Source organism: Carcharhinus amblyrhynchos, chromosome 6 (genome assembly GCF_965287045.1).
Source record: "Carcharhinus amblyrhynchos chromosome 6, sCarAmb.v2.hapA, whole genome shotgun sequence".
Lineage (NCBI taxonomy): Eukaryota > Metazoa > Chordata > Chondrichthyes > Carcharhiniformes > Carcharhinidae > Carcharhinus > Carcharhinus amblyrhynchos.
This window is the reverse complement of record NC_137329.1, coordinates 37,411,185-37,435,996: the sequence shown is the minus strand read 5'-3', so window position 1 is coordinate 37,435,996 and position 24,812 is coordinate 37,411,185. Positions and strand designations below refer to the sequence as shown.

The 24,812-nt window shown below is 41.9% G+C and overlaps 1 protein-coding gene and 1 non-coding gene across 4 annotated transcripts in view; one reads left to right on the top strand and one right to left on the bottom strand.

Moving 5' to 3' along the window:
* Window positions 1-436: 436 nt before the first annotated feature.
* Window positions 437-509, bottom strand: trnaa-agc (transfer RNA alanine (anticodon AGC)). The gene has a single exon. It is a non-coding gene; the product is annotated as a tRNA-Ala (tRNA).
* Window positions 510-1,162: 653 nt separating this feature from the next.
* Window positions 1,163-24,812, top strand: part of LOC145343827 (uncharacterized) — a 252,433-nt gene continuing 228,783 nt past the window's right edge. For all 3 annotated transcript variants that reach the window (XM_080190224.1, XM_080190222.1, XM_080190223.1), the window contains exon 1: window positions 1,163-1,274. The gene's annotated coding sequence lies outside the window, so the exon portion shown is untranslated. The remainder of the gene's footprint in view (window positions 1,275-24,812) is intronic.

The following is a 24,812-nucleotide window of genomic DNA, read 5'->3' as shown; positions in this document are numbered from 1 at the left end:
GAGGAGGCCATTCAACCCATTATGCCCATGCCAACTGAAAAAAAAGTATCCGGTCTAAATCGCATTTTCTAGCACTTGGTCTGTAGCTGTGTAGGTTGTGACAATTAAAATGCATATCCAAGTTTTTTTTAATGCGGAAAGTTTTTGTTTCTGTTTTTATTTCAGATTTTCAGCATCTGCAGTGCTATATTTTTATTTTTTCAAACGTGATGAGAGTTTCTGTCTGTACTGTTGTATCAAGCTGAGTTACAACCTCCATCACCTTAATTCCTTTACATATATATACATCAGATATCATAAATATCTAATGATTTTATTTTTGTTGGTTTTAAACCCAGACATAAATCAGGGTTTGAAATGCAGAAATTAGGTTTGACGTTACTTATAGCTTTGGAAAATGTAAATAGTTGATGCAAAGAAATGGAAGAAAACGATGTGGAGAATGCGGGCATCGATCCCGCTACCTCTCGCATGCTAAGCGAGCGCTCTACCATTTGAGCTAATTCCCCTTCCTAAACGTTGGATATGACACGGTATTCTCCGCTTTATTTTATGATTCTGTTGGAATTTATTTGTATCATTGCATTCATTCATTTATTTCCATGCATTATTTGCCTGCCATTGCTTTGCCATCATTGCAATCGTGAAACGAATGAGGAAATCGAGCTTTCCACTCGTGCAGTCTTTTCGACATTTTGTCGAATCAAACCTCACAACAGTGTGATACTCCCAATAGACAATGCAATGCAAGATAAAGATCATTGCAAGGTGCTTTCCTCTGTGGCTGTGTGTGTGCACTCACGCTTCGAATGCAGAAGTAAAGAAAGGATAGACAAGACAACGAGTACCACTGAAGTGCTTAAATGAAGAATGCATAGTAAACATAGAGAGCCGGAGCCCCCCCGCCCCTCCCCCCCCTCGCCGCCGGCACACACAGAGAGACAGACTCTTCCTTCACACATTAAAGAGCAGATGGTGCTGCCGAACAGCACGAGCGCAGCAGTGCGCGCGCGCCTACTGCGGTGACAGGGCGCGCGAGGCGGCAGAGAGCGAGCTGAGCGTGGCGCCGCCGGGGCGTGAGCAGGAGGGCGCGCGAGGGGCCGCCGGGGCGCGAGCAGGGGAGGGCGCGCGAGCGAGAGAGCGAGCGGCAGAGAGCCGGGGAGCGCGAGCGAGCGGCAGCATCTTGGGGGTGTCAGGGCAGGAAGACATGAAGAGAGGGAGCCGCCGCGGGCTCAGTGACAGGCAGCGAAGAGCAGCACAAAGTCAGCGAGAAGGTAAAAGAGCCTGTCTACTCTGTCAGCGGAGGGGGGTGGGTGGCTGCCGATTGATAAATAAGGGAGCCGTGGCGGTGATGTTGAGGAGGAGGAGCCGGTAATGGTGTAGTGTGTGCGTTGTTGTCCGTTCGTGCCCCTCGCAGCCACCGGCGATGGTGGTTGTTTTTTTCTGTGTGTTCTCTGACAGGGGCTCCGACCGCTGTCATTTATTTCATGAGGGAGGGAATCCGTGACTCTGTCGATGTTGCATCCCTCCGATCTGGATTTATCGTGGTGGAAGGGGTGAGTAGTAATGAAATGGGTTTGGTCGCTTAGGTCAGAGCGCCCTGCCATGATATCTGTGAAAACTGTTGGTGGTACACATTTCAAAGCCGTTCCGAGGACGCGAAACGTGTCGATAGTGTCAGTTGTACAGCAATGACACACTGTTTAAAACTAAACTCGCACAATAAATATCCGAGAACTTATCACCGACTATACTCCCCGTGGGAACTGCTGTTTTTGTCCTGAAATGGAAATCAGATAGTAAGTCTCAGAGACTCTTTATTTAACGTCAGTTTATAAATAATGTAGAACCGAAATATTGTTTTTCACTGCGCTGCCCTTCTCTATGGCGAAAGCTGTCAAACATGTTTGAATTTGCAGACTGAATATTTCAATATTTCTTGTTCCAAAGGAGAACAACATATTCTTATAATACATCGCGTGTGTATTGTGACATTTCTGCTGATGATAGTAAAGCTTTGAGGAATACTGTAGCAATGTTATAGTGGTGGGGTGTACACGTAAATTACTGCAGCTTTTTATGAGGGCCAGAATTATAAGGATGAAACAGGTTGTAAAAAGATGTAGACAGGTTAAGCGAGCGGTCAACAAGGGGAAATGTGAGGTTATTTATTTTAGTAGTAAGCATAGAAAAGTAGTATTAGAGAAGATGAAACTTCTGAATGTTGACGTTCAGAGAGACTTTGCTGTTGCAAGGAACGCAAAGTTAGCACGCAGGTACAGCAAACAATTAGGAAGGTAAATGGTATGCTGCCCTTTATTACAAGGGGATGGAAGTACAAGAATAAGGAAGCCTTGCTACAGTTGTTCAGGGCTACGGTGAGAACACATCTGGGTTAGTGTGCCATTTTGGTTCTATATCTAAGGAAGGTTATACTTGCATTGGAGGTAGTATAGTAAAAGTTCACTAAATTAATTCATAGAATCCATACAGTGCAAAAGAGGCCATTGGGGCCATTGAGTTTGCACTGACTCTTTGACAGAGAGTCTTACCCACCCTTCCTATCCCCTCTAACCTGCACACCTTTGAAAGGGACAATTTAGAATGGCCAATCCCCCTAATCTGCATATCTTTGGACTGTCAGAGGAATCTGGAGCACCCGGAGGCAACCCATGCAGATACAGGGAGAATGTGCAAACTCCACATAATTTCCCAAGCCTAAAATCAAACTTGGGTTCCTGGCGCTGTGAGGTAGCAGTGCTAATTACTGTGCCACTGGTTCTATGGATGAAAAGCTTGTCCTATTTTGACTGGCTAAGTAAATTGGGCCTGTACTCTTTGAAGCTTAGAAGAATGAAAGGTAACCTCATTAAAGCATACAAATTCGAAAGGGGTTTGACAGGATAGACATCGAGATGTTGTTCCCCTGACTGGGGAAGCTAGGACATGGATCCGCAGTCTCAAGCTAAGGGTTGGATCATTTAGGACCATGATGAGGCGAATTCCTTTCACATAGAGGATTGTGACTATTTGGAATTGCCTACCTCAGGCTTGTTCATCTTCCATTGTTGAATATATTTATGGCTGAGATAGAGGTCTTTTGGGGAATGGGTGGGAAAGTGGAGTTGAGACAGAAGATCAGTCATGATCATAATGAATGGCGGTGTAAGCTTAATGTTCTGCTGCAGCTCCTATTTCTTATGTTCTTACAAATTTACTAAGACTACAGTATTGTAACAGCTGTTATGTGATTAAAAATAGGTACATCATTTTGGAAGTTATGTGGAATATCTGCTACAGCATTGTAGTGCCTCAGTTTTGTTGAGCTGTATGTTTTTGGATTTGTACATGTCTCCTATTTTTAGTGTCAGCTGCAAATTTGGACCTTTAGGCCTCCACTCACATCTCTTAGACCTTCTTTGGTTCTAGTCAGTTTGGGTTATGTGTTGGTGACTGGAGGTATGTATAAAAATTTGGGAAATACAAAATATTACAGGAGGAATCGTTAGGGCTACTGACAAATTGAGTGGGGAATGAGAATGCTGACGGCAGAGACCAGCAAAAGGCCCCAGAGAATTTGGCAATGGTCATTAGTGAACATGAAAGAGATAAATGGATTGAGATCTAATTGGAGAAAATTCAAGTTACAAGGAGACAAGAGTATATTTGTAAGAAACTCTCAGGCATTTTGGAGTATGTTGGTGGCATCCAGGGTGTGGGGGTGGGGGCCAAAAAGTAAAGCAGGAGAAACACAAACACTACAAGTGAGACTAAAAAGAAACAAACACCTCCCACAATTTACTCCCTCATTATATCTGCACTCACCATCCCCCTCCCCACTACCCCCTCACTTCTCAGTACTGTATCTTAAAATATAATTACCTGCCAAATAATTATCTTTGAAACCTCCAGATTAGGATGCAGAATTACTTTCTTATTCTGAATTTCTGTGAGGAAACTGAACATGGCTACTTCATAATGTGTATCCATCTAATGAGTATTGATGGAGGATTAAGTTTAAAGATGGAGCATTTCATTCTTCAGCGTTGTTTGAATTACTGCTGAGTAATACTACTATCTCAATGCAGAATGTGCTGCATTTTTAAGATCTTCTCATTATTGTGAATGAGTTTGTTCACCTCTAATGTTCTTTGTGGTCATTCACTGCCTGTTTAAAGATTTGGTTTGCTTTTGTTCCAGTTTGAGTGTGTATCCAGTTGCTTTTGTATCTGGATTAATTTAATGCAATCCAAGTGTGAAATAATTCTGATAAATTGTGATAGTGCACACCAGTTTTTTTTATCTAAACTAGTAACTCCTCAAAACAGAATAGATTTTGATGTTGCCTTCGTTACAGCTATTAGAGTTTCCCTCCATCTGTGTGACAGTAGAATTATACCCCACCGTACAATGGAGTGTTCTGTTTTATTCTGCGCTAACTGAAAACATTGGCACCATGTTTAACATTACAACATTTGTTTTCTAGTTTACTGATTGTTTGTGGAATTGTTTTACAAATGCATAAGCAAAAATAAGAAGGCAAATGATAATGAGTTTGTTTATTTAACTGGACACAAACTAGCCCTGTTAAAATGCACACATTGTCTATATTCTTCTTCGGTCTGTTGCGCAATCAACATTATCATATCTCTCTTCACTTACTAGGATGCCTTTTTGCCGCTATTGTAATGTATCTTTATCAGGAATGAAGAATTAAATTTATCCCCAGCACAGAACTTGATAGATCACAATGCAAGGATCAAGTTTAAACTTTGTCATTTAGGAAAGGCAATGGCCTAGTAGTATTATCACTAGACTATAATCCAGAAACTCAGCAAATGTTCTAGGGACCTGAGTCTGGAGGGCGGATGATGGAATTTGAATTCAATAAAAATATTTGGAATTATGATGCCCATGTCCCACAAATGAAGTTTTAAAAAATGATACAGACTGTCTGAAACGAAAATGCTTCAGTGCTTACAAAGTGACTGAATAGTTTTGAAGAAATATCATGTTGGACTGTCTTTACATTGTATCTGTATTAATGTTTATTCCTAACTCTACCTCTCAGATCAACTTTGTTATTTAATTTTGCCATTTGCCCCATCCAAGATGTTGAAATGAAGATTCCCTTACTCCTTCTTTGCGCATCTCACACTGTTTCTTTCCATCCACCTTTCCTCTAAAATATTAATTCTCAACTGCCACCCATGTACTGTTAAATTTCTTGCTGAAATTTCTCATTGTTTGTTTTCCATCAGCCTTTTCAGTAAGCAACACCTCATCCTTGGTTATTTCAGGCTGTTTCTCAACTCAACTCTCTCCTCAGAGTTCATTGCCTTCCTTTCGTCCTTCAGTATCTCCCCTGGATAAACCCCATCGCCTGTATTCACAGTCATTCCCTGGACTTTGTCACCTCACATGCCTCTGTATTTCCATCACGTACCAGTCACATCCCTCTTTTGTCTACCAACTGCACTTCCTTTTGTGCCTGCCCCAGAAAAAATCTCTGCTCCTAAGTCCCTTACAATGGCACTTTAAACATCCAATTTTTTGATAGAAGATGGTGTTAATGTTTCTGTTGTTGCAGTTTCCAGCTTCATTGGATCCAGCACTTTTTTTACTTGTTCTGTATCACTCCCTTTTTCTTTCCTCCATTGTTCATTTTGTTATTCCATCCTATCAGAGACCTACCCATTTCTCTTGTCTTTCTGCATCGCCCCAACCCTCACCTTGTCCCTGTGCTTGTTTAAGACCTGTTACGTCTGTAATAGTTTCCATTTCTAATTAAAGGTCAATGACCTGAAATGTCCACTGTCACTTTCTTCTTAGATACTACCTGAATTGCTAAGCTTTTCTAGCATTTTCTGTTGTATTTCAAATTCCCAACTATCTGGCTTTTGGCCCTCCATTCACCATGATATTTCTGCAGCTACCCACCTACTCAGTCACATCGTCGTCTCCATCGTTGATGCCCTTGTCTTCACTAAAAATATTATGCCTGCTCACCCTAATAGTTCACTTGGATGGCCCTTATTTCCACTCCCTGAAGTCCATATGGTGCAGACTTGAACATTTATGCCGCCCTGGTTTGGCCATTCATTGACAAGTCTGGTTGGACAACATAAAGTAGTAAGAATTCTGCTTTCCTCTCACAAAACTACTCACTACTCTGGATCATTCTGGAATATAAAGATAACTCCTGTCTTCTCTTCACTATAAACTCCTCTCCCTTACCTCCAGCAACAAATTTGAGAAGCTCATGGACTTCTTTGTCACTAAGATTAAGACTATTTTTCAGCTTCTCCTAGCCCACCAAACCAAACACCCCCTCCTCCCCTCACCTGAAACTCTCATCTATCTGTGTTTCTCTTTTACCTGTTTCACCCTCTCTTGTCCATGAGAGCTACCTCCCTCCCTTAACTCTCTTCCCACCCAACTTCCCTTCCTGGTCCCCATGTAAGCTGATATTATTAATGGTTCTCTCTCCTCAGGTACTGCCAGCCTTTTCTTCAAGTCTGCCCTTATATCCCTCTCCTCAAAAAAAACATACTTGAGTCCTTTAGCCTTAAAACTATCACCCCATTTACAAACTTGCTGTATTGTCCAAATTTCTTGAATTTGTTGTTGTCACTCAAACCCCTGTCCATCTTTCCCACAACTCCATGTTTATATCTCTCCAATCAGGTTTCTGCCCTTTTACCCGTACTGAAACAGCCCTTCGTAAAATCACATATGACATCCTATGTGATTGTGAACATTGTAAACTCTTCTTTCTTGACCTTCTCGAACAGCTTGCAACCTTTGACATGGTGGAACATACCATCCTTTTCCAGTCCCTCCCCTATTGTCATCCAGCTGAATAGAGCTCCCATCTCCTGATTCCATTCCTATCTATCCAGTCAGAGATTAATCTGCAATGATTTCTCTTCCTGCTCCTGCACCATAATTTCTCATATCTCCCAAGAATCTATTCTTTGCTCCTTTCCATTTCCACATGCTGTCTCTAGGTGCCATCATCTGAAAATGCACATCAGGTTCCACAGTTATGTTGATAACACCGAGCTGCATGAGCCTCTCTATTGACTCTTTCATTGTCTCTGGCCTGACATACTGCTTGTCTGACAGGATGAATAGAAATATTAGGAAGACTGAAGCCATTGCGTTTAGTCACTACCACAAACTCTGTTCCCCAGCTGCTGACTCTCTATCTCTCTCTGTGGCCACTGTGTGAAGCTGAACAAGACTGCTTGTAAACTCTGTATCCCGTTTGACCTGAGATGAGCTTTTGTCAAGATCTGTACTCCATCATCAAGACCTCCTACTCAACCTCTGACGCATTACCCATTTTTGTCTCAGCCTCGGCTCATTTCATGCTGAAACTCTTATTTATGCCCTTTCTATTTATTCATGGGGTGTGTGCGTCATTGGCATGGCTCGCGTTAGTTGCCATTGCCTTTCTGAACTGCTGAAGTTTATTTGAATATTTGTTACCTTTAGATTTGCTTACTTCAAAGTTCTCTTGGTCAGTTTTGGATTCTTGACTGTTCTCATTTTTAATCACTCCGCCATTATCATCCATACCTTCAGCTACCTTGGGCTTGCACTCGAGAATTTCCTATCTATGTCTCTTCCTCCTCCTTTAATATACTCCTTCAAATCTATCTCTTTAACCTAACATTTAGTAACCTGCCTAATGTGTCCTTATATTTTGTTCTCATGGCAGAGGTGATAGTGGATGCCTTAGTAATTATTTATCAAAATTTGCTGGACTCCGGGGAAGTGCCGGAAGATTGGAAAACGGCTAATGTTACGCCGCTGTTTAAAAAAGGTAGCAGACAAAAGGCAGGGGATTATAGGCCGGTTAGTTTAACGTCCGTAGTTGGGAAAATGCTAGAATCCGTCATCAAAGAAGAAATAGCGAGGCACCTAAAAAAGAATGGTTTGATGAAGCAGACGCAGCACAGATTCGTTAAGGGGACGTCATGTTTGACGAATTTATTGGATTTCTATGAGGATGTGACTAGTGCGGTAGACAGAGGGGAACCAGTGGATATGGTGTTTTTAGATTTCCAAAAGGAGTTTGATAAGGTGCCTCACAAAAGGTTGCTGCAAAAGGTTAGGGTGCACGGAGTTGGGGGTAAGGTGTTTGCGTGGATAGAGGATTTGTTGTCTAATAGGAAGCAGAGAGTTGGAATCAATGGGTGCTATTCTGGTTGGCAGTTGGTGACTAGTGGAGTGCTGCAGGGATCGATGCTGGGCCTCAAATATTTACCATTTACATAGATGATCTGGAGGAGGGGGCTGAGTGTAGGGTAACGAAATTTGCTGATGACATAAAGATGAGTGGAAAAGCAAATTGCGAGGAAGGTGCGGAAAGTCTGCAGAGAGATCTGGATAGGCTGAGCGAGTGGGCGAGGACCTGGCAGATGGAGTATAATGTTAGCAAATGTGAGGTTATCCACTTTGGTAGAAGTAATAGTAGGAGGGATTATTATTTAAAAGGCGAAAAGCTGCAGCATGCTGCGGGGCAGAGGGACCTCGGGGTCCTTGTGCACGAATGGCAAAAACCCAGTCTGGAGGTGCAGCAGGTGATCAAGAAGGCGAATGGAATGTTGGCCTTCATAGTGAGGGGGATAGAATATAAAAGCAGGGAGGTCTTGCTGCAACTGTACAGGGTACTGGTGAGGCCGCAGCTGGAGTACTGTGTGCAGTTTTGGTCGCCGCATTTGCGGAAGGATATATTGGCCTAGGAGGGAGTGCTGAGAATGTTCACTAGGCTGATACCGGAGATGAGGGGGTTAGCCTATGAGGAGAGATTGAATAGACTGGGTCTGTACTCATTGGAGTTTAGAAGGCTGAGGGGGGATCTTATAGAGACGTATAAGATAAAGAAGGGGATGGATAGGGTAGAGGTAGAGAGATTCTTCCCGCTTAGAAGGGATAGCAGAACTAGAGAGCACAGCCTCAAAATAAGTGGGAGGCAGTTTAGATCGGAGTTGAGGAGGAACTTCTTCACTCAAAGGGTGGTGAGTCTCTGAAATTCTCTGCCCATTGAAGTGGTGGAGGCTACCTCGCTAAATATATTCAAGTCACGGGTAGGTAGGTTTCTGATAGACAAGGGAATTAAGGGTTATGGGGAGAAAGCGGGAAAGTGGAACTGATCCACTTCAGATCAGCCATGATCTTGTTGAATGGTGGGGCAGGCTCGAAGGTCTAGATGGCCTACTCCTGTTCCTATTTCTTATGTTCTCATGTTCTTAAAATGACAGCAATTCCCTTTAAAAGTGAGATCAGCAGCAGATTGCGTAGTACAGTGAGTTGCTTTGTTTGTGAATTGAAAAAAGTCAATCCCCAGTTAAATAGATGCGTATAAGTCCAAGATGTTGTGAAACTAGTACTAAAACTATCAACTGAAGTGAAGACCTAAATCTCTATCGTAGCTTTCTTCACTTCTAGACAAAGTTCTGTAATTTAATAGAATCTTGTTTTATTTGCAGTGTGTCTGCTATAAAAAACACTTTCCATAATTTCTGAGTACTGAATATTATAAGCTATAATTTTTTTAATATAAAGTTCATTTAGTGGTGTCATACATTAAACACTGCAATGAAGTTACTGTGAAAATCCCCTAATTGTCACACTCCAGTGCCTGTTTGGGTGCACTGAGGGAGAATTTAGCACGTCCAATCCGCCAAACCAGCATTTCGGACTCTGGGAGGAAAGCAGAGCACCCAGAGTTTAAGTTTAATATTTATTAGTCACAAGTAGGCTTACATTAACACTGCAATGAAATTACTGTGAAAAGAAAACCCACACAGCCACGGGGAGAACGTGCAGACTCACCACAAACTGTGACTCAAGCGGGATTCGAACCTGGATCCCTGGCAATACTAACCACTGCGCCACCATGTCACCCGTGAGTAGCTCATGAATTAATAAAAATACTGTCAGGTTGACTGAGGCACTTGCCATTAATTGAGATTATACTTCGTATAAGTTAGTATTCAGTATTGAACAGCCAGATGGTAATGTAGAAGTTGATTGTTATCTCATCCTATACTAGTCACTGTCATCAATTTTTAAAAAATAAACCTAAATTGCCTCTGATTTGTAAACATATTCCAAGAAGTTGTTGAAGATTATGCTAATAATCTACTTATTGATATTTGTCCTGCTGAAAGATAACAGGTAGTTGAATTTTAATTTAATTGATTTGAAATTACACAACTAATCATTGGCAAAAAGATTTATGGCAATAAACTTCTATTGATGTTTTAATGTTAGTTGAATAATTTTACCTTGGTTATACAATACAAGAAGGAATATTCACATGATATATAATTTGTGCTTCTGCTATTTTATGTATTTTAACTACATAGTAATGTTATAATGTACCGCACCTGGCGCAGATTGCGGCAATCCCAGAGATTAGTGTGCAGATCTCAAAATTGGTCTCACAGCTGGTGCCAAATCCTCCAGGCCCCTTTCTAATGGCATGAAACAGATCTGGGTACATGGCTGATTAGCATATTTAAAGTAGTACTTAAATATACATAGCCTATTCAACTCTCAGCGCATAGGATTCTCTGGCCTTCAGGCACAGCACGAGAATGGCGAGAATTACTGCTGGTCTCCACCAATGGAGATCTAGTGCGATGGCCATGCTGGGGGACTCGGAGGCCATTGAAGCCCTAGGTGGTCGGGGTTTGGCCAGACAAGGACGATCAGGCAATGCCCACCTGGCAGTTCCCACCCCGACAGAGGTTGCTAGGCACAGTAGCAGTTGGACACTACTGGTGTTCCAAGGGGGTCGGGCCTGTGTGGGAGCTGTGACTTGGGTGCTATGCAGAGCAACTATGATGGAAGGTTGTGCAGAAGGGCACTGATGGGTTGACTGTGCAGGGTAGGATAATGCAGGGGTAGCTCATGTTGGGAGTCAAGCAGGGTGACCCATCGGGGAGGGCCCAAATGTGGATGACCTGTGTTGGGGAGGTGAGGGGGAGCATGCCGCCGATAAGGGGAAAGACTCAATGAATGAGGGAGGGGGGTCACCCATTTCACTATGAGATCGGGGTGGTCTTGCGAAACAGGCTCTCTGGCATGTTTAGACTCTGGCCTCCCAGTACTGGCGTGGAACTCCCAATTCTCCAAAAAAGTGACCGTGTGTGGGAGGGTTGTCATGTAGCATGTGCTGAAAAGACCAGTGCAGATTGCTCCTGTTTTCTCAGTGTTGTGATACTTAGTCAATTTTTTGGGAGAATTCTTCTGACCAGAGTTTCTTCAGTCTAGCTCAGATTCACTCTATCTAACTTCAGCAATAATCTCATGTTATTTTTCTAGGAGCATAAATTTTGGTGCGATTTATTGCTAAATGGTGCTTTTCATTGTTACTGACCATAAAACAGCTGTTAGTTTGAACTTTTTCAGTAAACATTTATTATTTCTAAGTTATATGTCTGAAAAAGATGACCGTAGCTGGTACATTCTGTTTTTTTTTGCACAGTGCCATTTTGGTACTTGGACATGTACCTTATGATTTCAGAAAGGAGGGGAGTGAATTAGAAATATGGACAATATTCTTTGTCACATCAGAAGCAAATGGAAACTGTGGACCAGACAGTTCTCCATTTGTCGGCGCATCATGAAATCTTGACTCAAAATCTACAAAGATGTTAGTCTAAAATTTGCAGAAGTCACTGGAGTTGCAGAAAGGTTAGAGATCAATGCTAACATTTATTAAAGTTTGATAGTAATGTTGAAAACATATGATCTAAAGTTTTTATTGTTTTGTTGCAGTTATTCATATTATTATCATAATTTCTTTCATTTTTGGCCACAGTTATGGATTTAAATCAACAAAATAATGAAATTGAAATGTTTGACACTGGCAATGCAGTGTTTGTTGTCATACTAGTTGTCTTGAGGGCAGCAAGACGTCAACTATTTTGTGCAGGACATGAAGTGACATTTAGACAAGACTGGATGATGTTGACATGTCCATATATGAAGAACATTGCTAAACCATGAAATAGAATCATAGAATCCTTACAACGCAAGAGGAGGTCATTTGGTTCATCAAGTTCTTGCTCGCTGTCTGCAAGAGCAATTTAGCTAGTCCCAATCACCTGCCTTTTTGCTGTGTTGTACAATATGTTTCCATTCAGATGCTTGTTCAGTTCTCTTTTGAAAGTCATGATTCAATCTGCTTCCATCACCCTTTCAGATAGTCATTCCAGATTGTGACCCATTTGTTGCATAAATAAGTTTTTCCTCATGGCAAAACTGGATTTTTGCCAATTATCTTACATTTGTGTCCTCTAGTTGCTAACTCTTTATCTAGTTTTTCTTTATCTACTCTGTCAAAACCCTTGATGTTTTTGAATAACTCTATTAAATTTTCTGTCAGCTTTTTGTTCTCTGAGAACAACCCCAAGCTGTCCAATGTAGCCACCTATCTGAAACCTCTCATCACTTCTCTAAAGTCTTTTCTCTCTCACAACACAGTTACTCTGCATGTACTTGTACCCTAACTATTCACAACCCTGTCCTCCTCTGCTTTCGTTTAATCATTACACCACCCTCACTCCATCTCTCACACACACACACACACACACACACTTTCCAACAGCTTGCATGGCAGTCTACAAATTAATTGATTTCTTAAAAAGTGCTGAAATTGAATTTAAACACATGAATGTATAAGTTTTTTTTAGTAGTTCACAAATTTGCAAAGGACATTTCAATTATTTACATATATTACCATTTTCAAGAATAAGGGGTCCATTATTTATTAATGTTTGTTCCTGTTACATCATATGGACAATCATAAGAACATAAGAAATAGGAGCAGGAGTAGGCTATCCAGCCCTTCGAGCCTGCCCCGCCATTCAATAAGATCATGGCTGATCTGTCGTGGCTCAGTTCCACATTCCCGCCCTCTCCCCATAACCCTTAATCCCCTCTCTTATCAAAAACCCATCAACCCGCGTCTTAAAAATATTTAGCGAGGTAGCCTCCACCACTTCAACGGGCAGAGAATTCCAGAGATTCACCACCCTTTGAGTGAAGAAGTTCTTCCTCAACTCCGTTCTAAACTGCCCCCCCTTTATCTTGAGGCTGTGCCCCCTAGTCCTACTGTCCTTTCTGAGCGGGAAGAGTCTCTCCACCTCTATCCTATCCATCCCATTCATCATCTTATATGTCTCAATGAGATCTCCCCTCATTCTTCTAAACTCTAACGAGTACAAGCCTAGTTTATTCAGCCTCTCCACATAGCTCAACCCCCTCAACTCCGGCATCAGCCTAGTAAACCTCCTCTGCACTCCCTCCAAGGCCAAAATATCCTTGCGTAAGTACGGCGCCCAAAACTGCACACAGTACTCCAGCTGCGGCCTCACCAATGCCCTATACAGCCGCAGCAAGACCTCCCTACTTTTATATTCAATCCCCCTCGCTATGAAGGCCAGCATCCCATTAGCCTTCCTGGTCACCTGCTGCACCTGCAAGCTGGGTTTTTGCGACTCATGCACAAGGACCCCGAGGTCCCTCTGCACCGCCGCCTGCTGCAGTTTTTCACCACGTAAGTAATAATCCTTCCTACCATTATTCCTACCAAAGTGGACCACCTCGCACTTGCCAACATTAAATTCCATTTGCCAGTTCCTGGCCCATTTGCCCAGCCTATCTAGATCCTTCTGTAGACTCTCCACACCCTCCGCGCAATTTGCCGTTCCACCAACCTTGGTGTCATCAGCAAATTTCGACACCATACACTCGGTTCCCTCCTCCAGATCATCTATATAAATGGTTAATAGCTGAGGCCCCAGCACCGACCCCTGGGGCACTCCACTAGTCACCAACCGCCAATCCGAATAGCACTCATTGACCCCCACTCTCTGCCTCCTATTTGACAACCAATCCTCTATCCATGCTAACACCCTACCCCCAACTCCATGTCCCCTGACCTTCTGCAATAACCTCTTGTGAAGTACCTTGTCAAACGCCTTCTGAAAATCAAGATAGACCACATCCACCGGCTCTCCTCTATCCACCGCCCTAGACACATCCTCATAGAACTCCAGTAAATTTGTCAGACACGACTTCCCCTTAACGAAACCGTGCTGCGTCTGCTCTATCAAGCAATTCCCCTCAAGATGCCTAGCTGTTTCCTCCTTGATGGCGGATTCTAACATTTTACCTACAACAGACGTTAAACTAACAGGCCTATAATTCCCCGCCTTTTGCCTGGCACCCTTCTTAAACAACGGCGTAACATTAGCTGTTTTCCAATTTTCTGGCACTTCCCCAGAATCCAGCGACGTTTGGAAAATAACCACCAAGGCATCCACTATCGCCTCTGCCATTTCTTTCAGAACCCTCGGATGCATTCCATCCGGTCCTGGGGACTTGTCCACAATCAGTCCCTCCAGTCTGTCCAGCACCGCCTCTCTAGTAACAATAATGTCATTTGAAGAAACTTCACAATAAAGGATGATTTTATTTTGCATACAAATGGAATTTTAAAATATAGTTTGGGCATGGGGCGTTGTAATAATAGAATATATGCAACTGTTATATTTATCTTGTTTCTATTTTAATTAACATGAACAGAGCTTCCTCCTCTTCCCAATTTAACGACAAATCTCCTTTGTTGAATGGTACAATGCAGAGAAATATATCTCTGTAAATAGTCTGTATCACATTTGGAATATTTTCTTTCTTTTCTCAAAACTAATGAAATAGTTTTGAGGATGATACAAAACTTCGAACCATGAGGATGATAATTTCCTTCAAAAGGAAATAAACAGATTTGTGCAATGAACAGACAAGTGTCAGAGGAAATGTAATACTTTGAATTGTGAAGTGATTCATTTTGGTCAGAAGAGTGCAAAGAGGTGATACAAAATACAGCATACAATTCTAAAGGAGGTGTGGGAGCAGAGCGATTTGGGTGTGTATGTGCATAAATTATTAAAAATAGCAGGTTGAAAGGTGAAGGTAAGACACATGGCATCCTGGGCTTTATCAGTTGGTGCATAGAGTGCAGGAGCAAGTAAGTCAGTGTTAAATCTGTATAAAATGCTGGTTCAACCTCAGCAGAAGTATTGTGTCCCATTGGGACACCACACTTTAGGAAGAATGTGAGGTATTAGAGAGGGTACAACAAAGATTCATGGGAATGCTTCCAAGGATAAGGAACTTCAGCTATAAAGACAGGAGAAGTTGCATTGTTTTTCTGGGAGAAGAGAAGGTTGAGAGGAGATTTGATGGAGGTATTCAAAATTATGAAGGTATATGGACAGAGTAGATGGTGAGAAATTGTTCCCAGTTGTGGAAGGATTGAGAACTAAAAGGCACAGATTTGAGATAACTGGCAAAACAAGCAAAGGTGTCAAAAGGGAAAACCTTGTCACACAGAATGGTTAGGATCTGGAATGCATTGCCTGAGACTGTGGTGGAGCCTGATTCAGTCGAAGCATTGAAGAGGGAATTGGATTATTATCTGAAAAGCAAGAATGTGCAGGGCTACGGGAAGAAGGGGTGTGGCACTAGGTGAATTGCACCTTCAGAGAGCCAGCACAGACAGATTGGGCACATGTCTTCTATGCTGTAACAGTTCTGTGATCCCATATCTTAAAACAACAAAGACTGTATGTGTACAAATTCTCAGCATCAGGATATTCCAAATCATTTTACAGCAAATGAAATAGCTTTTAAAGTGCAGTTACTGTTACAATGTAGGAAAGCACAGTAAGAAGCCTCACAACACCTGGTTAAAGTCCAACAGGTTTATTTAGTAGCACAAGCCACACACGACCATGCAGATTGCTGAGCAGAAACTGATAGCCAAGTTGCGTACACATGAGGATAGCCTTGACTGGGATCTTGGGTTCATATCCGTAACCCCCACGACTTGCCTGGGCTTGCAAAATCTCACTAACTGTCCTGGCTGGAGACAATACTCATCTCCTAAACCTGTGCTTAACCCTCTCTCCACTCACATTGTCTGTACCTTTAAGATTTGATTACTGTAAAGACTCGCATTCCAACCATTACCTTGTAAATTGAGTTTGTATCTATATATGTTTGTGAATACAACTCCCACTCACCTGATGAAAGGGCAGTGCTACAAAAGCTTGTGGCTTGTGCTACCAAATAAACCTGTTGGACTTTAAGCTGTGAAACTTCTTACTGTGTTTACCCCCAGCCCAACGCTGGCATCTCCACACAATGTAGAAAACACAACCATTTGTACAAATAAAGCACCCAGAATTGCACTGTGACAGTGAAGAGATAATCTTATATACAATTTGATCTAATGTTGATGAGGGGTAAATGTTAGCCAGGATGCCAGGGATAAATCTCCAGCTGAGCAGTGTTCTTGAAATGGAAGCATTTGCACCCACCTGAGGGGCCTCAGTTTAATGTCTTGCTGGAGAATCTGCCATACAATAGTACTTTGTCAATTTACCCTGTAGTGACAGCTGGATTTTGTGCTCAAGTATCTCAAGATCTCTGTTGTGAGTGGGAGGAAAGAAATCATGTAAGTGGAGATGCAGGAAATAAAAGGAAACAGCATAGTAATAAAGCAGGTAGCATTTTGGGCAATAATAACCAAAATGTGGCAGGAAGGGACAGAGTATACAAACCTAAAGTGTGCTGACACTAGAAGTGTGTTCTATCTTTTTGAACGTGGTGGGGTAGCTCTGATAATTAAAGATGTCAGTAGTACAGTAGTAAGAGATTTACCTAAAATCGAAAGAGCAAGATGTAGAATCAGTTTGGATATAGATTAAAAATAGGAAAGATAAGAGGTCACTCAGGGGAATTAATTTATTGGTCCCGTAAATTGCACTGTAAGGCAGAGCGTACCGAAAGAAATAAAATTGGGCATGCGTGAAAGTTGCTGCAATAATCATGACTAATCTGTACATGGTTTGGTTGAATTAGGTTGGCAAAGTTCATAGAGTGTATTTAAGACAATTTATTAGTGTAATACATTCTGGAGTCAACCAGAAGCAGGCTGTTCTAGACTTGGTAGTGTGAAATTAGACAGGATTAATCAGTGACTTCTTGGTAAAGCAGATTAAGTGACAGTGATCATAACATGATATAATTTCATGTTTGCTTTGAAGGGGAGAAATGTAAGTCTGAAACTAGGTTTAAACCTAAAAAAGATAATTATAACGGTATGAAGGCAGATCTAGCTGAATAGGAAAACTAGGTAAAAAAATGCAATGGCAGACTTTTAATGAGATATTTTATAACTCTCAAAGATTTATCTCAGTGAGAAAGAGACACTGTTTGAAAGGATGCGTTATTGGTAGCTAAATAAGAAAGTTAAGGATAGCATCAAATTGAAAGAAACACTGTACAAATCTGTAAATTGGTAGGTCAGAAGATTGGTCAGATTTTAAGAACCAGCAAAAAAAGGGTTTAGAAAAAAGAGGGAGAAAGCAGAGTATCAAAGAAAGCAAAAATAGACATTCTGGGCTACAGTTGGGAGGCAGGAACAGGAGTCTGATAGAATATTGGCCAGTATTCAATCTTACGCTGATTGGCTCATTAGATGTGCATTCACCAAGGAGCACAGTGAATTGTGCAGTGGGAGAGCAGGATACGGATGTTCCTGCCATCCCCTCAGCTGCCACATATCATGTAGAAGTGCATTATTGCCCATTATTCAAGCATCATGAATGCTTGAGGTGATCTGTAAACAAATGTCAGTGATCCATCTAATCAGTATATTCTTTGAAGCAGTCCCTCTGGCCCTGAGCGTTTCAGCCAAAGGGAATTATTCTACCTACCCTTGGCCTGATCCCACCCCAACATGGTGAAGCTCATCAAGGAGGAGCACAGAGGGGATCTCCTCTCATTCACACATTTTTGTGCATGGAATTACAGCATTGACCAGGATAATGAAAACCATGTTTGCATACCCTTACACAAAAACCTTTCAGCTTCTCTACATCACATTGAGACACATTTAGAGATCATTTCCTATCATTGTAGATGTCCTACCACTCCATTACCAACCATGACCATCTACTGGGGACTGTCTAGGTTTGAAATCTGTACCCCAAGGCTCCAGGGAGCTAACCTATGCCTTTCTTCCTACATCCTTCCTCTCTTGCCTTGGTCAACTTGAGTTGCCCTTCAGAGCAGGCTTTACTGCAGTTCACAACCTTGCTGGCATTTCGATGTTCGGAGACCTACGAGTCAGGGAGCAAATTTGCTACCATTCGGGCTTTACTAGAAAGAGGGAAACACACCGGAATATAGTTCTTTAGGAATTGACTCATGATTATTAAGATGTCCCTTTAGTCATCCGGTTGTGCTCACACATACAGACCAACTATGATGTGAAGAAGAGCCTTGAAAAAATGGTGCACATAACTTTCCAAACACACTCCACTACTTTCTATTCTCACATCACCCACCAACTTCCTGTCCTTCATCCTGATCCATCTAATGTAACTATTTTTATCTCCTCTGTTACTCTGGAACCATCCTATTTCCACCCTGACCCCTCCCGCATGTTTTACCTGTTTCCGTGACATGCTCATAAAACCATTAACCTGGGCATGACCCTGGACCTGCCACCCTACTGCACTCCACTCCCTCCTCATGTTCCCTTTGCAGCCCTGTATTCTCACTTCAACCCCCAGCATCTCACGAGAGACAAAACCAATCCTGCCTTTTGAGATCCACCTCTCTTCCACATCCACTCCCCATTCAGAGGACCCACACACCCAACAAGCAAGGCCCCTCCATCCTCCCCAAGTCCTTGAATCATCACCTTCCCTCCTCGGCTCCATCCCTGTCCTGAACTCCTTCAGTCCCTTGGCCAGCATCTCTACCCATGCCCCTTAGAGTGCCATCAACCAATCGTTTTTTAGTTAAACAACTCACTCTAAAGAAGAAAATAAACAGTGGCTACTTACTTTAACTCCAACAGGTTGTCCTCCTCAAGTCCATTTAAGGCAGTTGTAAATCTGAAGATGCTTATTACTCATTTACTGATGGCTATTTTGGGAAGGGTAACAATTCTGGTGAGCTGGCCTTTTAATGAACATGCACGACTTGCAGTTGCATGCAAATACATCTCTTGCTTGCAGTTGGGAAGTTTGACACACCTTCAAACAAGGCTGAACTTAATTGCAAAATTTCTTCCCACTGTCAGGGAGCTGAATTTTGGCTCTTGCTCAATTAAGTTCCCTTGCCCACTTTGCTTTTGGAAGCGGCATAAGATTCTGTCCTAAGAATTTCTATAAATACTTAAATAGGAAAAGAGTAACTAAAGTGAGTCTCTGGAGAGCAAGTCTGGGAAATTGATAATGGAAAACAAAGTATTGGCAGTGATGTTGAATAGGTATTTTATTTCTGTTTTCATGTAGAAGGCTTAGAAAAGTTCCCAAAGATACTTAAAAATCATGAATTCAAAGGGAGGAAAGAAGTTAAAACAATCCACATCATCAAACTAAAAAGGTGAGACAATTATTAGAGCTAAAGGCTGACCAGATGGCTTGCATCCTAGAATCTTCAAAGAAATAGTTGCAAAGATAGCAGAGGCATTGGTTATAATCCTCCAAAATTTCTTAAATTCTGGAAGAGGCCCAGCAGATTGGAAAATAATAAATGTATCAGCTTTATTCAAGAAAACAGGGAGACAGATCGGAGGAAACTATAAATCAGTTGGCCTAAATTCTATCATCAAGAAAATGCTACAATTCAATATTAATGAGGCTATAGCAGGATATTCCCTGGATCAGGCAGTGTCACCATGGTTTTGTGAAAGAGAATTTGGGTTTCATTTATTAAATTTATTTGAGAAAGTAACAAGCAAGATGGATAAAGCGGAACCTGTGGATGTGGTATACTTAGATTTCCAAAAGGCATTTGATAAGGTGCCACATCAAAGGTTACTACACAAGATAAGAGCACATGGTATGGGGGTTACATATGAACAATGGAGTGATTCACTAACAAGAAGCAGAGAGTAGGAATAAATGGGTCTTTTTTGGGTTGGCAAGCTATAACCAATGGAGTGCCACAGGGATCAGCGCTTAGGCCTCAACTATTCACAATCTGTTTCAATGACTTGTGTAATGTCCTAACTACATTAGGGGTTGTGGGTTTTAACAGAAAGAAAGGACATGATTTGCACGTGTTGATTCATCAAACCCATAACAAGATTTATTGAAGAACTGCAGAATACAAAATTTAAAGTAAAACAGCAGCCTAAGTACAAAGCCAAATTACATCACCATCAAGTCAGGTGATCAGCTCTTAAAGCACCCTGCAATTTTTTTTTAAATATAACATCCCTCCCTCTTTACTTATGTAGTCATGACAACAAACTACTACAATGTTATACAAAGACTGTAGACATAGTATCATTAAACATGGTTAATAAGAAAGGCAAGTAGGAAGACATCTATTCCTCTTTGGTTATATATGACATTCTGGAATGTGGTTGTTCTTGACCCCTGAAGTGTGATTTGGAACATAAGTAGACACTTCTCTTGGAACTAATTCTGTGTCATTCTCACTTGGTATAGTGGCATAGACACAATCATCATAGAATCACCATAGTGCAGGAGGCCATTCGGCCCATTAAGTCTGCATTGACCACAATCCCACCCAGGCCCTATCCCTGTACCCCACATATTTAACCTGCTAATACCCCTGACACTAAGGGGCAATCTAGCATGGCCAATTCAGCCTAACCTGCACATCTTTGACATGTGGGAGGAAACCGGAGCACTGGGAGGAAACCTATACAGACACGGGGAGAATGTGCAAACTCCGCACAGATAGTGACCCGAGGCCAGAATTGAACCCAAGTCCCTGGTGCTGTGAGGTGGCAGTGCTAATCACTGTGTCTTGTCCCACCCATCAGGCAATTCATATTCAACTAAGTCTTCCATAGTGGTATTCACAACACTAGGAACTAAAGAAGTTGATACTTCTAGAGATGATTCGGAGAAATCATTTTGAGGTGATAACAACTGGTCAGCAATATGTCATAAACTAATTCATCTTTGGTTTGAACCATGTAAGAAATTCGATCTGTTTTTGTTAAAATATGGCTGATATCCATTTCTCACTTGTGGCATAATTACATGCTAACACTCAATCTCCTTGTTGAAATGAGCATTGTTTTCCTTTACTTCTCGTCTGGCAACCTGAGACATTTGTTGACGTTCTACTATTTCTGAAGTTTCTTGAGGTAAAAACAAATCAAAAGTAGTTCTCAATGTTCTCTTTAAGAGTACTAATGCAAGTGAACTTTGGGCAGTTGCATGAGTAGTTTTTTTATGGAACATAGAACAGTACAGCACAGTACAGGCCCTTTGGCCCTCGATGTTGCACCAAACTATGTCCAAACTGAAGATCAAGCTATCCCATTCCCTAACATTCTGGAGTGCTCCATGTGCCTATCCAATAATCGCTTGAAAGTTCCTAAAATGTCCGACTCCACTATCACAGCAGGCAGTCCCTTCCACATTCCAACCACTCTCTGAGTAAAGAATCTACCTCGGACATCCCTCCTATATCTCCCACCATGAACCTTATAGTTATGCCCCCTAGTAACAGCTACATCCACCCGAGGAAATAGCCTCTGCACGTCCATTCTGTCTATCCCCTTCATTATCTTATAAATCTCTATAAAGTGACCTCTCATCCTCCTCCACTCTAAAGAGAAAAGCCCCAGCTCCCTCAACCTTTCCTCATAAGACTTATCCTCCAAACCAGGCAGCATCCCGGTAAATCTCCTCTGCACTTCCTTCAATGCTTCCACATCCTTCTTATAGTGAGTTGACCAGAACCGCACACAATGTTCCAGATGTGGTCTCACCAAGGTCCAGTATAATTGCAGCATAACCCCACGGCTTTTAAACTCAAACCCCTTGTTAATAAACGCTGACACACTATAAGCTTTCTTCCCGGCTCTATCCACTTGAGTGGCAACCTTCAGAAATCTGTGGATATGAACCCCAAGATCTCTCTGTTCCTCCACATTCCTCAGAACCCTGTCATTGAACCTGCAATCCGCATTCAAGTTTGTCCTCCCAAAATGAATTACGTTGTACTTATCAGGGTTAAACTCCATCTGCCACTTTTCTGCCCAGCTCTGCATCCTATCAATGTCTCTTTGCAGCCTGCAAGAGCCCTCCACCTCATCCACTACTCCACCAATCGTGGTGTCATCAGCAAATTTACTAACCCACCCTTCAGCCTTTTCTTCAAAGTCATTGATAAAAATCACAAATAACAGGGGACCCAACACTGATCCCTGTGGCACACTGCTGGTAACTGGCCTCCAGTCTGAAAATATTCCCTCCACCACCACACTCTGTCTTCTATGAGACAGCCAGTTACTTATCCAAACGGCCAAATTTCCTTCTATCCCATACCTCCTTACTTTCTTCATGAGCCTACCATGGGGAACCTTATCAAACACCTTCCTAAAATCCATGTATACGACATCAACTGCTCTACCTTCATCTACACACTTAGATACCTCCTGAAAGAATTCAATCAAATTTGTGTGGCAGGATTTTTCCCTCACAAAACTGTGCTGACTATCCTGGATTAAACTGCATCTTTCCAAATGGGCGTAAGTCCTATCTCTCAGGACCCTTTCCATTAACTTACCAACCATCGAAGTAAGACTAACTGGCCTATAATTACCAGGGTCATTCCTATTTCCTTTCTTGAAGAGAGGAACAACATTCGCCACTCTTCAGTCCTCTGGCACAATCCCCGTGGATAGAGAGGACCCAAAGATCAAAGCTGAAGGCTCCGCAACCTCATCCATTGCCTCCCAAAATATCCTAGGATGTATTCCATCTGACTCAGGGGACTTATCGCCCCACAGGTTTTTCAAAATTGCTCATACATCTTCCCTCAGAACATCTACCTCCTCCATCCTATCAGCCTGTATCACACTCCCATCCTCAAAAACATGGCCCCTCTCCTTAGTGAACACTGAAGAAAAGTGTATAGCTAAAAAGCTATACACACTAAGTGATGCTGAACCTTGCTGTCTTGAAACTTTTAAAGAATGTTTCAATTATTGTACTAATCTTTCAGCCAATTCATTCGTTGATGGATGATATGGTGCAGATTTTATATGCTGAATACATTTACTTTGAGATAATCCTCAACCTTGTGTGAAGTAAACTGTGAACCATTATTGCTAACAATTTGTTCTAGCTTACCAAATCTTGCAACAATTTTATTAAATTTTTGGATGGTTTGTTCAGCTATAATAGATCTCATCATAACGACCGATGGCCATTATGAGTGTATCAATTAAAACAAAGGACATGTAACCCTCAAACGAACCAGCAAAATTTATGTGTATTTGTTGCCATGACGTCTTAGTTAAATCTTAGGAGTGTAAAGGAGACAGTGGTGGTGTGTTTCTTCTTCCTGCACAGGATTGACACTCTCCCAATTTTTCTTCAATCTGAGCATCAAACCTGACCATCAAAAATAACTACATGCTAATCCTTCATCTGACCTACACCAGGATGTCCTTCATGTAGTTGTTTAAGCATTTTATATGTATATAAGGGGCAAGAAGGTAACTGGGGAAAGGGTAGATCCACTCAAGGATAAAGGAGGGAATTTATGTGTGGAGCCAGGGAAAGTGGGTGAGATTCTTAACAAATACTTTTCTTTGGTAATCACAAAGGAGAAGGGCATGGTCGAAGGTCTAGAGAGAGATATGTTGATGTTTGAGCGTATGTTGATATAGAACAAGTGGTGGTGTTGGGTGCAATACCTAAAGCATTAAAATAGACAAAGTCCCAGGACTCATGGGATCTATCTCAGAATACTAGGGATGCGAGGGAGGAAATTCCTGGAGCCTTGTATGAAATCTTTGTTTCCTGTTTGGGCACAGGTGAGGTTCCATAGGACTGGGGAATAGCCAATTTTCTTTCTTTGTTTAAGAAAGGCAACAGGGATAATCTAGGAAATTACAAGCCGATGACCCTTCTGTCAATGGCAGGAATATTATTGGAAAAACTCTCACATCTAGAAAAATATGGACGTACTAGTGATAGGGAGCATGGCTTTGTGTGGGGAGGTGATGTCTCACAAACTTGATTGAGTTTTTAAGAAAGTGACAAAGATGATTGATGAGGGCAGAGCAGTGGATGTTGTCTACATGATCTTTAGCAAGGCCTTTGAGAAGGTCACTCAAGGCAGACTGACCTAAAAGGTCAGCCATGGGAGATATGCGATGAGCTGGTAAGATGGATACAGAACTGCTCTATTCAGAGAAGAAAGTGATGGAAGGATGTTTTTCTGACTGAAAATCTGTGACCAGTGGTGTTCCACAGGAGCCTCTATTGTTTGTAACATACAGAAATAATTTGGAGGAAAATGTAGATGTTTTGATTAGTAAGCTTGTGGAACACAAAGATTGGGAGAGTTGCGGATAGTGAAGAGGATTGCCAATGGAGACAACAGGATATAGATAGACTGGAGACCTGGGTGGAGAAATGGCAGATGGAATTTAATCCAGCCCAATGCAAGGTGATCCACTTTGGAAGGTCTAATGCGGGAGAGAAGTATGCAGTAAATGGTAAAACTCTTAGAAGCATTAACATACAGAGGGATCTAGGCGCACAGGTCCACAGTTCCCTGAAAGTGACAACACAAGTGGATAAGGTGGTCAAGAAGGCATATAGCAAACTTGCTTTCATTAGTTGGGGCAAAGAGTATAAAAATTGGCAAATCATGTTGTAGCTACATGGAACTTTACTTGGGCCACTTTTGGAATATTGCAT